Below are 12,824 nucleotides of genomic sequence, written 5' to 3' on the forward strand. Positions count from 1 at the left end.
AAGTCATACTGACTTGTTGTACCAGTGCCGTCTACGGCATCTGCTATAAGATATTAACAGTTTACTCCCACTAACACAGGTGTAACTCATAAATATACATTTTTTGATTCTGTTCTGTTCAATGTGTCACAGTTAACTCAGTGTGAGCATGTATAATACCACAGCCCCAGGCCACAAATGAAAAAAGAAAAAATAACGAACCTGGCTCACTTAGCAATGACAGCCAAAACGAACATATGCTTCACAATAGGGCTGTACAATAATCACATTTTAATCTCAATCATAAATTTCACTTATGAAACAAAATGCAAAAGCAGTCCCACACCACCTGATGATGATGTTCCTTACCATCGCTAACAGCAATATGACGAATGCACAAAGGCCAAGAAACACAGTCAAGTGTTTGATAACGTCAGTCCTCCAGCATCAACTCAGACGTCGATAAAACTAAGCCTGCACAGCACCTCAGCATATCAGACCAGCTCACAGAGATGGACCAAAATCACCATTTGGCCAAAGATATATTTCCATTAAAAATGTTGAGTAATGAAGGCTTCAGGAAAAAACAGGAAAAAACCCTATGCTATCCCCTTGTGATATTTTTTCAAAGTAAAATTACCTGCATTATATGCAAAATATAGCACAGAAGCGAACCAGAGAGGGATCTCCCAGCTGTTGAGTACCTTGCTATGAACTTTTATTATTCATTATAACCATTTTGGCCATAATCATGCATTATCCTTTTTCACACAAAAGAAGCAAGGTTGCAGGTTGAATCAACTTTAGGCAAGTATTTCAAACTGAGGCCACAGACTGACACGCCATTATTTTCCACAGACTCTGTTTCAGTTTGTGGAGGTAGCAGTGTCCAAACTAAACAGTACTGTTCACAAGCTGCTCATTTGCAAATAAGTTAATTGCTTAGTGTGTGACAAATAAATGACGGAGTGACAAAAACAGCTGACTGTCCAATCCCACTAAACATTGGAGGTCAGATAAACATGCAGATCATCTCTATATTGGGTCCGTGGGTCCACGACCAATTCTATGAAACATCCAGACTAGGTCCACAATTTGGACATCAATATGATGGTCAACATTTTCACTTTTGACTGGGTAATTTTTTTGGACGTCATGCGGATGTCTATGACAGGTGCAGGGAATTTACATGATTAATAAGTGTAATTTTTTTAATTTACAAATATCAAGATTGTTTTTTCAACATGATACATATGAATATTGATTATTTATAAACAAACACAATTTAATATGTGTTATGCAGATTATCCACCAAATCTCCAGAGTAAAAAAAAGCAAGAGGAAAGCAAGGGTGACTAGAATTTCAAAATAAGAGCATGTGGAGTCCAGTAGAATATTCTCAGGAGAGAATCTCAGCTCAATATGTTGTCATTTTTCTCAGGTTGATGAAAAGTAAAAAAAAATAAAATAAAATAAAAATAAAATAATGACTGCTGCAACTAGTCAACAACATAATAATATTTGGGGAGCCCTCCAAAGTATATTTTTCACTAATCATCATGAGTAGTACACCAGTAATAAAAGACTGCAGGTCAAATTATCTTGAATGTATCAACAAAGATAACTTTGTAAATGAAAATAAATATTTACATTAATTTACAAACAACTTTGTATGTGCAATAAAATTCTGTTAACAAAATAACTTAATTTTTTTCCCTGAGTGTATCTTCTCATATTTTTAGTGCCATTTACTAAGGAAATAAAGTAGGGAAACAGTGGCAAAAAACAAAGAAATGAATTTAATTAGATACAAAAAAGACTGACAGGTAAATATGTGGCAATATCTTCATAATTGAGTTCATTTCCATTTTGGTTCATAGTAATTAAGTTTGGGATTTGCACATTTGCGAAGACCTTGTTTTATCTGAGTGAATCAGTACTGCAGTACACGCAGCAAGCCAAAATTCACAAGCTGACTCTCTGTGGAAAGGCACAGATGTGGTAGTACACAAGATAAACCCTCTCCTTCTACTCCCTAACCCTGCAGAGAATTTTTTTTTCCACTTGGCCACATCCCACGCTTTTGGATGTGTTTTGTTCACCCTTTGAAATTTTATGCAGTGTTATTCTTCTGTATTCACCCCAGTGAAAGAGAGCAGCGTTGGGCGAGAAACGCATATCAGAGGAGTTTTGGAGTGAGATAAAGAAGGAGAATGCCTGGGAGAGAGAACAGATTCCTGTTAAGCAAATTCTTCTCCTCCCATGATGTATGAATGCGCTAACAATCACAAGAGCGCTGCATGTATTTCTCCAGCGTCCTGGCTTAAATGCAGCTAAAGAAGGCCATGGCACTGGCAGTGCTCTGAGAAAGCCATGCAAATCTGAATACTTGAGATGGACACAGGTCCTTTAATGTTTCATAAAGCAGTTTCAGTTCATATCAATCGTTCTGCCCATAAAATATTAAAAATCTACTTGTTTATTGAAATATTTAACATGCTGGCTCTGTTCAGACTCCAAGAAACTCAGAGATTTTTTTTCCAGCCAGCTATAAATTTAAATTTTCCTGCAATGCCTGACTAAAATAAGATTACAGATGAGCCCACGATCCCATGACTAAAGCATAAACAGGCCAAAATACAGTGTGGTTAAAAATCATTCAATCAAAACATTCAATGAAAATGAGAGGGAGCTTTCTCAACTGCGAAGCATAAATCAAAACATATCGAAGGGAATATTTCTATCTTTCCTTAGACTGTTCGCACATTTCCCTCTTGGTTTTTATGCTACCGGAGACAGCCATTTGAAGCAAGCCTAATCTACATACCAAACATTTAGTTATACTGACTGTTATCTGATAACAGCTACAAAGAATTGTCTGTAAGGCTTTCACTGATGCTCTTTGACCATACTATAAAGGGCAGTGTGAATGTGACCAGCAGGGTCTCCTGCAGGATGTCTATTCTAATAAGAGCAGGCCAAGCGGAGCCAAATGCAGCCTGATCTGTGATGTCACTGGTAATACACTGGCAGGCCATAACCGCTGGCTGGATGAATGGCTCTTACCACCACATTATTAACACAGATCAGTGTACCTGCCTCTCTTCAAACACGATAAGCCTCAGCACACAGCTCTCCTCAGTTCGCTGCATGAGCTGCCTAATGTCCACCAACAGGAAATTAAAATGTTTGCTCTGACTCGTGCTACCATCCTGGCCAGTCTGACCTTTAAGGCTATTTTAAAATGTTCAAAAATTTTCAACAAGTCAGGCTTTCGACCTGTCTGGAGGAGAGAAAGGGATTTTGCACTCTGGGTTTCAATTTGTGCAAGTCTGTCCAAAAACTATATTCAGATGTCCTTAGATATGTTGAAAAAATCTGTGGTTTCTCTACAGTAAACCCTCTTTCCATAATGACCATGAGGAGATCCCTTTCTCCAGCAGATCCAATCTAAGAGATAACATACAAATTGACATCTAATGGCAAGAATAATAAAATATAGATAAACTCTTCATCTTTGAGACAAACTGGATCAAAAGACACAACTGCATATAAAATCTCTGTCTCTTTGTCTGCAAACTCTTCCAATCTAAGCAAATCAAACTTGGCACACAGATACATCCTGGGTCCCTGAAGGTTCTTATCTGTATCACATTTTAAAAATCATTGTATCATTTTAATTTCATAACAATAACATCAAATTCATATCCATAAAACATGAATTAGGCATGATATATTATATCATCATTTGGTTACCTCATAGCCACCTACCAAAATTGTCCATTTGTAGAGTTTATGCCCCTAAAGCACCTTATAAAAGCATTCTATCACTTTAATATAACATCATGTTATAATATATTATGATGTCATGATATAATATGACACAATGTGGCCAAGCAATCACCTAAAAATCACAGACCAAACAATCCTGTAGTATTGGCATGCACTTAAATTCAGGCTCCTTTAAAGAGTGTCGTTACTTCTGATGTGTGTTACATAGACACAAGTCATAGATTGATAGGTGTCATAGAAAAAAGTGCTCCTCGTTATAAAAAAAAATGGCAGAAACCAAAGATTTTTGAACATTTTCTCACTTGAATACAAATTCACATTAGAGAGGGATTTCTTTATAGCCACTCTGGTGAAAGGAATCTCAGCTAAATTTAAATTGTAGCTAGTATTGCTGCATTGTGTTTTAAAATATCTGAAAACAAATGTGAACTTTAATACAGGCTATGCATTGATCTTACAAAATAACCTTGAGTAGCTTTTCTTTTTTTCAAACATAATTAAATAGCTGAAACAAACAAACAGAAAAACCAGAGACTGTTGTTTGTGCAGTGGATTTGATTTTGGAACATAAGAGAGAGATGAAAGCAACACTCACAAAAACAAGTAAATTTAGTTAGAGATGCGGTCAACTGGCATACAAAGTCTGAGAGTCTTTCTTGTTGCCCTGCAGGGCCCAGTGGAGACGATTAGTGGGCTGAGAGATGGAGGCAAACTCTAACGTGTGCTATTGTTTAGGCTTTCATGAAGTTTCATTTAGCTCCTATTTAACAGATGCGAAGAGCCTGAGGCGCCACGTTGAAACATCTAAGGCTCATACATATAGAGCACACTGACGACTAACTGTCTGATGCCACTACACTCTGAGGTCTAATTAATATTTCATGCATTATTTTCTCTGGCACAGAGATCATGGCTGACATTACTTTAATTAAAAAAGTACAGGCAATATAAATGCATATGATCTTTACAGGTCATGTGGAAAAAGAGGAATGTTGTTTTTAAAAAAATACCCTTTGTAAATGTGTAAATCAGACTGAGGCATTAGTCTACAATCCCTTTGAGCTGTGTTCGCATAGCTGCACCGCATCTTTGTTTGTCAACACTGACGAATTGCAGCTGTCGAAAATGATGCGGTCCCATTAGTGACGGAATCCAAGCTGAGACGGAGCCAGACAGAAAGCCGCTGTGGGGACAAGATGATAACAAGGTACTCATTGGAGATGTGAGGGATGGTGCTTGCGCATCACTCTCTGTGTTTGCCTGATGAGACCGGGGCAAAGGAGGAGGAGGAGATGGAGGGGTTACGATAAAGTGAGAGCAAGGGAAGCGTGGAGAATGAGAAAGAGAGCGAAAAGTTAAGGAAGAAAAAGGATGGGTGGGAGATAACGTGACGAATTGGGGGGGCAACAAAGGCAATAGAGTGGTGGGGACAGTAATCAAAGACGTGAATGGGGCGAGTGAGATGACCACAGACAGACAGCAAAGAAGCGATACAACAACTAGCTTGTGCCATGAGAGATTGACAGGTTTATTCACAACGAGTTACTGATCTCTCATCCTAGGGACCATATTACCTCTATGTTTAGACGCATAATAACTGCAGCAAAGGGAGTTGCTTCATTCAGTAAAACACTCAAATGCAGCAGGCATGATGTCATGCCACTGTATTAAGCCACCTTTCAATTTAACTATCTCTAAAATCTTAACGTATTAAATGTAGAGCACGACATCCAGCAACAGCTGATTATTAATTTTTTAGGCTTTCGCCAGAGGAAACACTGTGTAACAGCTTACTGCTCAGCTGCTAACACCGAAACATGAGTTAAAAAGCACTGTCGCAATGCAATATCCACACCATCTGCTACAGATTAGCTAAATACTGCTAAACAATGCAACCTCGTTATCAGTTTTAAAAGCTATTTGGACAAAACACAAGGCCGAGCTTGCACTCCAACATGTTGATAAAGAATGAATTAAAATTTTATATCACTGCTTTCCAAGTTTGAACTCTGCTACTATTCAAATTCTGGAGCTCAATGCATAAAGGAACTAGGCAGCCAAATTGCATATAGAGTAGGATCAGGTAAAAGGTAACCGCAATATGACCGCATACAATACAGGATGAATGAACGGTCACACAGACATAAAGGAGGAAATCCAACCATGCCACACTTCTTGGAATGAACATTGTGCCTCTTAAAGGTGGCCAGTTTAATTTTCCTGCAAACAAACAAAAGCTATGTTTACACATTCAGGAGTAGTCACTGTAATCCACTGAATGCATTCTCGAGTGCTCACAAATGTGTTAACGGTATTTCTTTCCTCAGTAAAGCCAATTTGTTTACAGCCATATTTAGTTGCTACTAGTCTTCTTCATCCCTCTCTTTGCTGCTGCACTGCTGCATATTTTGGCTTGTTGATAGGCTGAGTAATCTGAAACCACTGGAAAAAAAAGTGTGCGCACATGGGTGATACACTTTTTCATGTGTCTTTAAGACTTCTCTGAGGTACTGAAGACAGTTTGCATCAGTAATGCCAATTTTTAGAACTCTATCCCAATTGCAAACCATATTTTGAAACTTAACAACTTCCAAATGTATTACAGTAGTATTGAGAGGAACTACTTCAGTACCAAGGACAGCGCCACTGTCTGTTTTCCATTTATGATTTGTGAACAATTTAGATTCTGCCTAGGTGTCCTGGCCAATATTGTTTGGTAGTTTGTTAGTTTTGAATGAAATCAGTACTGAAGCTCAGCTGTACTTGGAAAGACAGTACATACACCAAAGTTTCTATGTCACTCACAAAACCCAACCAGCCTTGTTACTGAAAGGATGGAAGTTTGTATTGTATAATTATTACAATAGCTATACAATAACAATGTTGAATTGTGCCCCATATATGTGGCAGTTATTACTATTACTATGAATTTGAAATTGTGAGCAGTGGAGAAGGTGACAGCTTCCGATCCCCATGAAGTCTTCCAAGGCCATTCGCTCCATGTTATTTTAACAGAACTTCCCTTCCTTTCACAGGTAAGACTACAGGACTTGCTATTTCAGCTAATTAGACGCCAGTCTTTTTGTCCTTGGTGGACTTGCCAATAATTCCAGCTGAATTGCGATTGTCCAACAGCTGTTAATTACATTTTGCCACTTTTTTGAGGAATTTTCCTAATTAAGTTTTTGGTTACATATCCCAAATCCCTTTTAGCCAGTAAATTGGATCATAATTTGTAATCAAACTATATTTTAATCATAGCACATTTTTACAGTGCAGACTAAAAATCAAATGAGACTGGCAAATAGACAATAATGAGATGACAAAATTACGACGCAATCCCCAGAAGCCTAGAATCCAATTCCCAAAGGTACGACATTTATGTCTTGTAAGTGTTGAATACTTCAAGAATGTTAGCGCTCCCAGATATAGACAATAAGAGGAAATTATGTTCCTTTTTTTATCTAAATGTTTCTTTTTTCTTTGTTTACAGCATAATGTTCCTAGGAGGACATATTGTCCCTGCAGAGATTTGCTGCGCATTTAAGATATTTATAACTTAGTATACTTGTATATTTCCCAATTAAAGCTGTAATTAATCCAGCCATGTTGTGCCCCCAGGGAAAAATGTGAAACTTCGAGGATGACAAACAAAGCAAGGATCAAACTCCTAGCGCACACACCCAGACTTCCCAAACCTCCAAAACCTGGCACAAAAGGTCAAAAGTTTCTGATTGTGCTTTGAAAATGTTATTTCTATGAAATTCACTTTGATGGTATGTTTGTGGGCTCTGTGCTGTGCTGATTGTGTTTCTCCACACATCCTTTTGCCCCCAATGTACTTCCATCATATCGCCGCAGACAATTGGAAAATGTAATTTCTTCTCGTTGAATGAATGGGTTGGAGAGCACATGAACGTCCACTCGGGCGATGTATGTCTCTTTCTTGGAGCAAAGCACGCTGTCCACACGGACATGCTAAATCAGCAGAAAGGTCAAACAGTGTGGAGTAGAGAGGGAGGCCTTTAAGAACATCTTGTCTGTTTCTTTGTCCAGTCAGGGCTTTTGGGAACTATAGGCAATTGAAGCAATAACATTGTCACAGACAGGGGAAATAAGGTTTTTGTCCTGCTGTGTGAACAGTGCCTGGTACTTGGTTCCAGCATTTGAAAGCAAACTTGATTCACATCCTGCTTTACCATAAAAGTGTACATCTCTATTTGGTGAAATGTGCAAGTACGGTGGCCCTCCACTAATAGTGTAATGTATTACAAAAGTAAAGTTATCACTATTCTAGGAAATACTCTGATTTTCACCTGCAGGTTATATTACACTGATGTACTGCAGGTATCGACTACCAGCCAAGACCTAAATAAAGGATGATGGCCAAGGGTATTCTTTCAATGCTGAAAGCATTGTCATTACATTTTAAATATTATTCACTTTAAACTGATTTAAGTACTTTATTATTTTCTATATTTTATTTATACCTTGGGGTTGCCAAGATACTTTTTCAAGAATCTTCAATTTAATAGTGATCCCCACAATCCCCACATGGAAAATGACAAAAAATAAGAGATATCTTTAAAAAAAAAGATTAAAACAATACGTGCAACATTATAAATAACAACAACACTATTTTTTAAGTTCACCGATGTATTGCAAAAAAACAAAAAAGAGAGCAATATTTTAGGGTTACAATTCTCGTGGCTTTTCACTGTTGATTAAGTATAGTTGGTATTGTAGTCTTTTGTTGTTTCTGTCTAGTTGTCCATAGGCTTTTCTCAATTCAGTATTAGACTTAAGAGAAATCTAATGTTTTTAGACGCAAAAGATTGTGTTACTTAACAATTAACACTATCTATTAAAACTACAGATGGGAAAAACTACCAGTTGCTAGCTCGGACAGCTGTTTTATTATTAGCTATAGCTGCTAGCCGTTATCTCTTTGATAACAGGTAAGGCAGGTTAAAGTGGCTACTGGGTAAACACTAATAGCTAATGTTAATGCTAATGTTATGGAAACTGTTTAATGCTGTTTTATCAAAATTCCTCATAAAAACGTTGTCCAGTGTTGTGAACTTTACCTAATTCAGATGCTAGTCCTTTGAGAAGCTGTGTGCCTGCTTGTCTGCAAGTATTGCACAAAGTTATTGGATGTGATACTGTTAGAAGCAAGTATCTAATAGGATACTGATTTGTAATACTGATTAGCAGTGTTGGTCAAGTTACTTGAAAAAAGTAATCAGTAACTAATTACCGATTACTTCCCCAAAAAAGTAATCCCATTACTTTACTGATTACTTATTTTCAAAAGTAATTAATTACTTAGTTACTTAGTTACTTTTTAAAAACACGATTTACAACCTGAAGAGGTGATAAAGCGATAGATCTTTCAGCCCAATTCTACTTTTTCTACATAATCCATCATACAAAATGTAATCAAATGGAAAAGTCTCTTTTTTTAACTTGTTTTATCAGTTTTAATCTTTTAACTTTATGCATCAAGCAAAAATTTAATTATATGCAACATTCTCTGACTTGAATAAATTAGTTTAACATTTAAACCTATTTTCTACACATTCCAGCACATAAAATAAAATATTTTTTGTGTTTACACTCAGTATTTCAAGTAGATGCAAGTAAAACACAGCAGAACATAAATAAAGTCAAAGACTCAGCGGTCCTGTTGCTCTATTTTCACCTGTAAAGCAGGACTGCGGTAGGCGGAGGTTTACCCTGGTGCAGGTGTGCCGCGGTCAGTTGAAGAATCCGCGAGTTTCTGCGAGTTTCCCATTACGTCGTTGCGCACTCGGTGCTTGCTCGGAAGTTTAGGGGTTTTTTCGCTGTAAAAAGAAGTTTTCTTCCCACGCACGATGGACGCTAATGTTTTGGTCACTTTTTATGGAATCAAACTCAAAGTAAGGTCAGTACTTCCACGCTTTAAACGCTGCACGCTCATACTCTCTCCCACAATCGATATGTGATCCATTGTTGATCTGCACACAGCTGTTGTCACTAACGGCGCACTCGCTTACGTCACTGTCGTGAGACATTCTGCAAAAAATCACGGTTTTAGTAACGCAGTAACGCAGCGTTCCTACGGGAAAGTAATGGTAATCTAATTACCGTTTTTGCAATAGTAATCCCTTACTTTACTTGTTACTTGAAAAAAGTAATCAGATTACAGTAACGCGTTACTGCCCATCTCTGCTGATTAGTATCTGAATATTGAGCATTTTTTGTAAGCCTATCTTTTACTATATTTTTTGATCTGTTGATTTCACTCTGCTAAGCACTCCGACTCCCCCAATTTAGTCAATATGCCATACAAATCAAGCAGCCTTACCCTATTTTGAGTTTGTCTCAGTCGGTGATGTAAAGAACACTGTCGCCTGTTATGAGCGTTTTGCCAACAGGAAAAATACAAAATCGAATTTGATCTAATTTGAAACATCTGCCAATGCAGTACAGGTGCAGTGGTGGGAAAAAGGTTTCTAAGCAGAACACTGCATTTTAAACAAGATGATGAATAATATTTACTGCACCTGTCAGTGTTTGCAAATGAAAGTAATACAGTAATATAATGAGTAATGTAAGCACTTAACTTGTTTACCAATAATCAAGTCTAGTACTATCATTGTTTGTGAGGTAACATTGTCAGTCAAAAGTAGATTTTTATAAAGACTGAGTATACTGCTGGTCACTGGTGTATGTTTAAAAAAAATCTAGATCCAATGCTAAAATGTCCAAGCAAAAGAAATAACATATCGTTTTACATATTACTGTGTGCTTGCCCTTCTAATCTCCGTTTATTAAAGCTGACAAACAATGGAGGAAAAGGGGAACTGAGGAAGGCGTACTTCTTCCAGCAACCATCAGGGTTTAAGAAAATGCACAAGTATTCATCTCAGGAGACAGGCAATCATGTTAGCTTCATTTAGACATAACGCGGGTTTGCAGTTGATTATTTTTCAAGGGAGCGTGTGCTGAAAAATAGTGAAGATGGTGCTGGTGCACTATACCAGTGCATATGCTCATTAGCTTTTTCTTCAGTTCACCAGTTCTGATTATGAATCCTTTCATCATTTGCGTGAGTGTTTGCTTTTGCTTTGCTGGCAGTGAGAGTTAGCATATGTGTGCACAGTGACGTGTGAGAATGGCACCGTAAAAAGAGCATACACTGAGATTTTCAAAGCGAGGATGTTAGCTGAAACAATGTAGATATTCCACATTTTCTCAAATGTAAAGCTTTTCAACATAGCTCATGGTTCAGTTTCCATATCTGCACAAAAGCACAATTTTCTGAGTAGCTTTAAAGTTTATTTTTCTCGGTAGTTGTTTAGCGTGGGCAGTCTTCCACACCATTTGGCACAAGAAACTAGCTAAAATATATATATTTTTCCCTTTCCCATAACTAAGCTGACATGCTGTTGTGTGCCAGTATCATACCTCATGTGACGAGAAGCTCATTAGACCATGAAATTGAGCAATGTTACCTTGTCTAGTGTGAAACTTTTTAGGAAGAGAAATTAAGAAATGGGGAAATTGAAGAGAAGGGGGGAAAGCAGTGCAGCCAAACTACACTGTTTTCATACATTTTCCTATATAGATGCAAACTGCATAACTTATAAGCTATATGATGTTTAGATAAAATAAACCATGCTTTTGAATTTCAGAACCCCTCCTGCTTAGCCACAGATATTTTGTGCCATTTTTACCCTAAGCAGTCAGTATTCAAAGGCACACTCAGTCAGTTACATAAGACATGAGTGCAGTCTTGTCAGTCAGAAAGTATAAGCACAGCATCAAACAACATTGGAAGAAATCCTGTATGTCAAAAAAGTACTAATATTACAGAGTGCAGTATTAGGGATAAGTCTTGAGCCACCCCTCTTTTTTTCATATCTTGATTCTAAAGAGCCAGTTCATTTTTAGAAGATTTTCTTTTGTTGGTTAAGCCACTTAACTCTGTCCTCTCGAACATTTGGGCATTAAACGGCAGCTAACTCAAGAGATTAACTAATGTTGTGTCTTCACATAGCAGATAACTTAGAAAAGAACCCATTTAGATTTTTGTTAAATTGGCACCTTGCTACTTGCAGCCTGTCAAAAAAAACACATCATTTGTTCCCATTTCTTTAGTTGAATCAACAAAAAATGCCAAACATAATAAAAATGGAATTTTTGCATCAACAAGGTGATTTTCAAAGCCATCTTAGCTAGAACCTTGGCATATCTCGGCACAGTGTGCAGCATGTCCTTAACAACTTTGAGGAAACTGGACAAGTGCGGGAAAAAAGAAGAATTGACATGACTAAAAAAACCAAAAAAACAGCAGATGAACAGTATCTGAAAGTCATGTCTTTAGGAAATGAAAAAATCCAGTAAAGACCTGACACAGGACCTGAGAGATGCACCTACAGAGGTACAGTGAATAACAGTGAGTGTCCACAACAGAGGCTTTGTCATGGTTTGGCCATGCATTAAACTGATGGCATTATGAACCAAAAAGTCTGTAAGTTTGTATCCACCATGCAATACCATCTAGAAAGCTACTCATTGGCAACAGCTTTATTTATCAGTATAACACTGTTAATGCAGTAAAAGCATACCTGGATAGAAAAACACATAGTGGAACAATATCAGTCATGGACCGGACTCCCCAGAGGCCAGACCTGGACATTATTAAAGCAGTGTGGGATCATCTTGACAGAAAACAGAACAAAAGGCAGTCAACATCCAAAGAAGAGCTTTGAGTGTCCTTCAAGAAACCTGGAGAAGTGTTCCCGAAAACTACTTAAAGAAATAAGAAAGGTGGTCACACCAAAGTTTGACTTCCAAGCTCGTTACAATTGTACAAGCTCTGTTTTTGCCTTATGTCCTATATTTCTACATATCTTTGACAGATGTCAATAAATTGCTTCAACTATTCCACATGTTCCTAGCAAACTATAAAGAATTGAGAGGTGTCGCAGACTTTTGCACAGTGCTGTAAAAACAATCAGAATATCCCTCATAGGTGCAGGATGTTGTTGTAAAGTAACCCTCTA

At 37.5% G+C, this 12,824-nt stretch overlaps 1 protein-coding gene across 1 annotated transcript in view; it reads right to left on the reverse strand.

Moving 5' to 3' along the window:
* LOC101476673 (MAM domain-containing glycosylphosphatidylinositol anchor protein 2) overlaps positions 1 to 12,824 on the reverse strand; it is a 243,514-nt gene that overhangs the window by 187,492 nt on the left and 43,198 nt on the right. The gene's annotated exons all lie outside the window — the stretch shown is intronic.

This window comes from Maylandia zebra, linkage group LG15 (genome assembly GCF_041146795.1).
Source record: "Maylandia zebra isolate NMK-2024a linkage group LG15, Mzebra_GT3a, whole genome shotgun sequence".
In the NCBI taxonomy this organism is placed as follows: domain Eukaryota; kingdom Metazoa; phylum Chordata; class Actinopteri; order Cichliformes; family Cichlidae; genus Maylandia; species Maylandia zebra.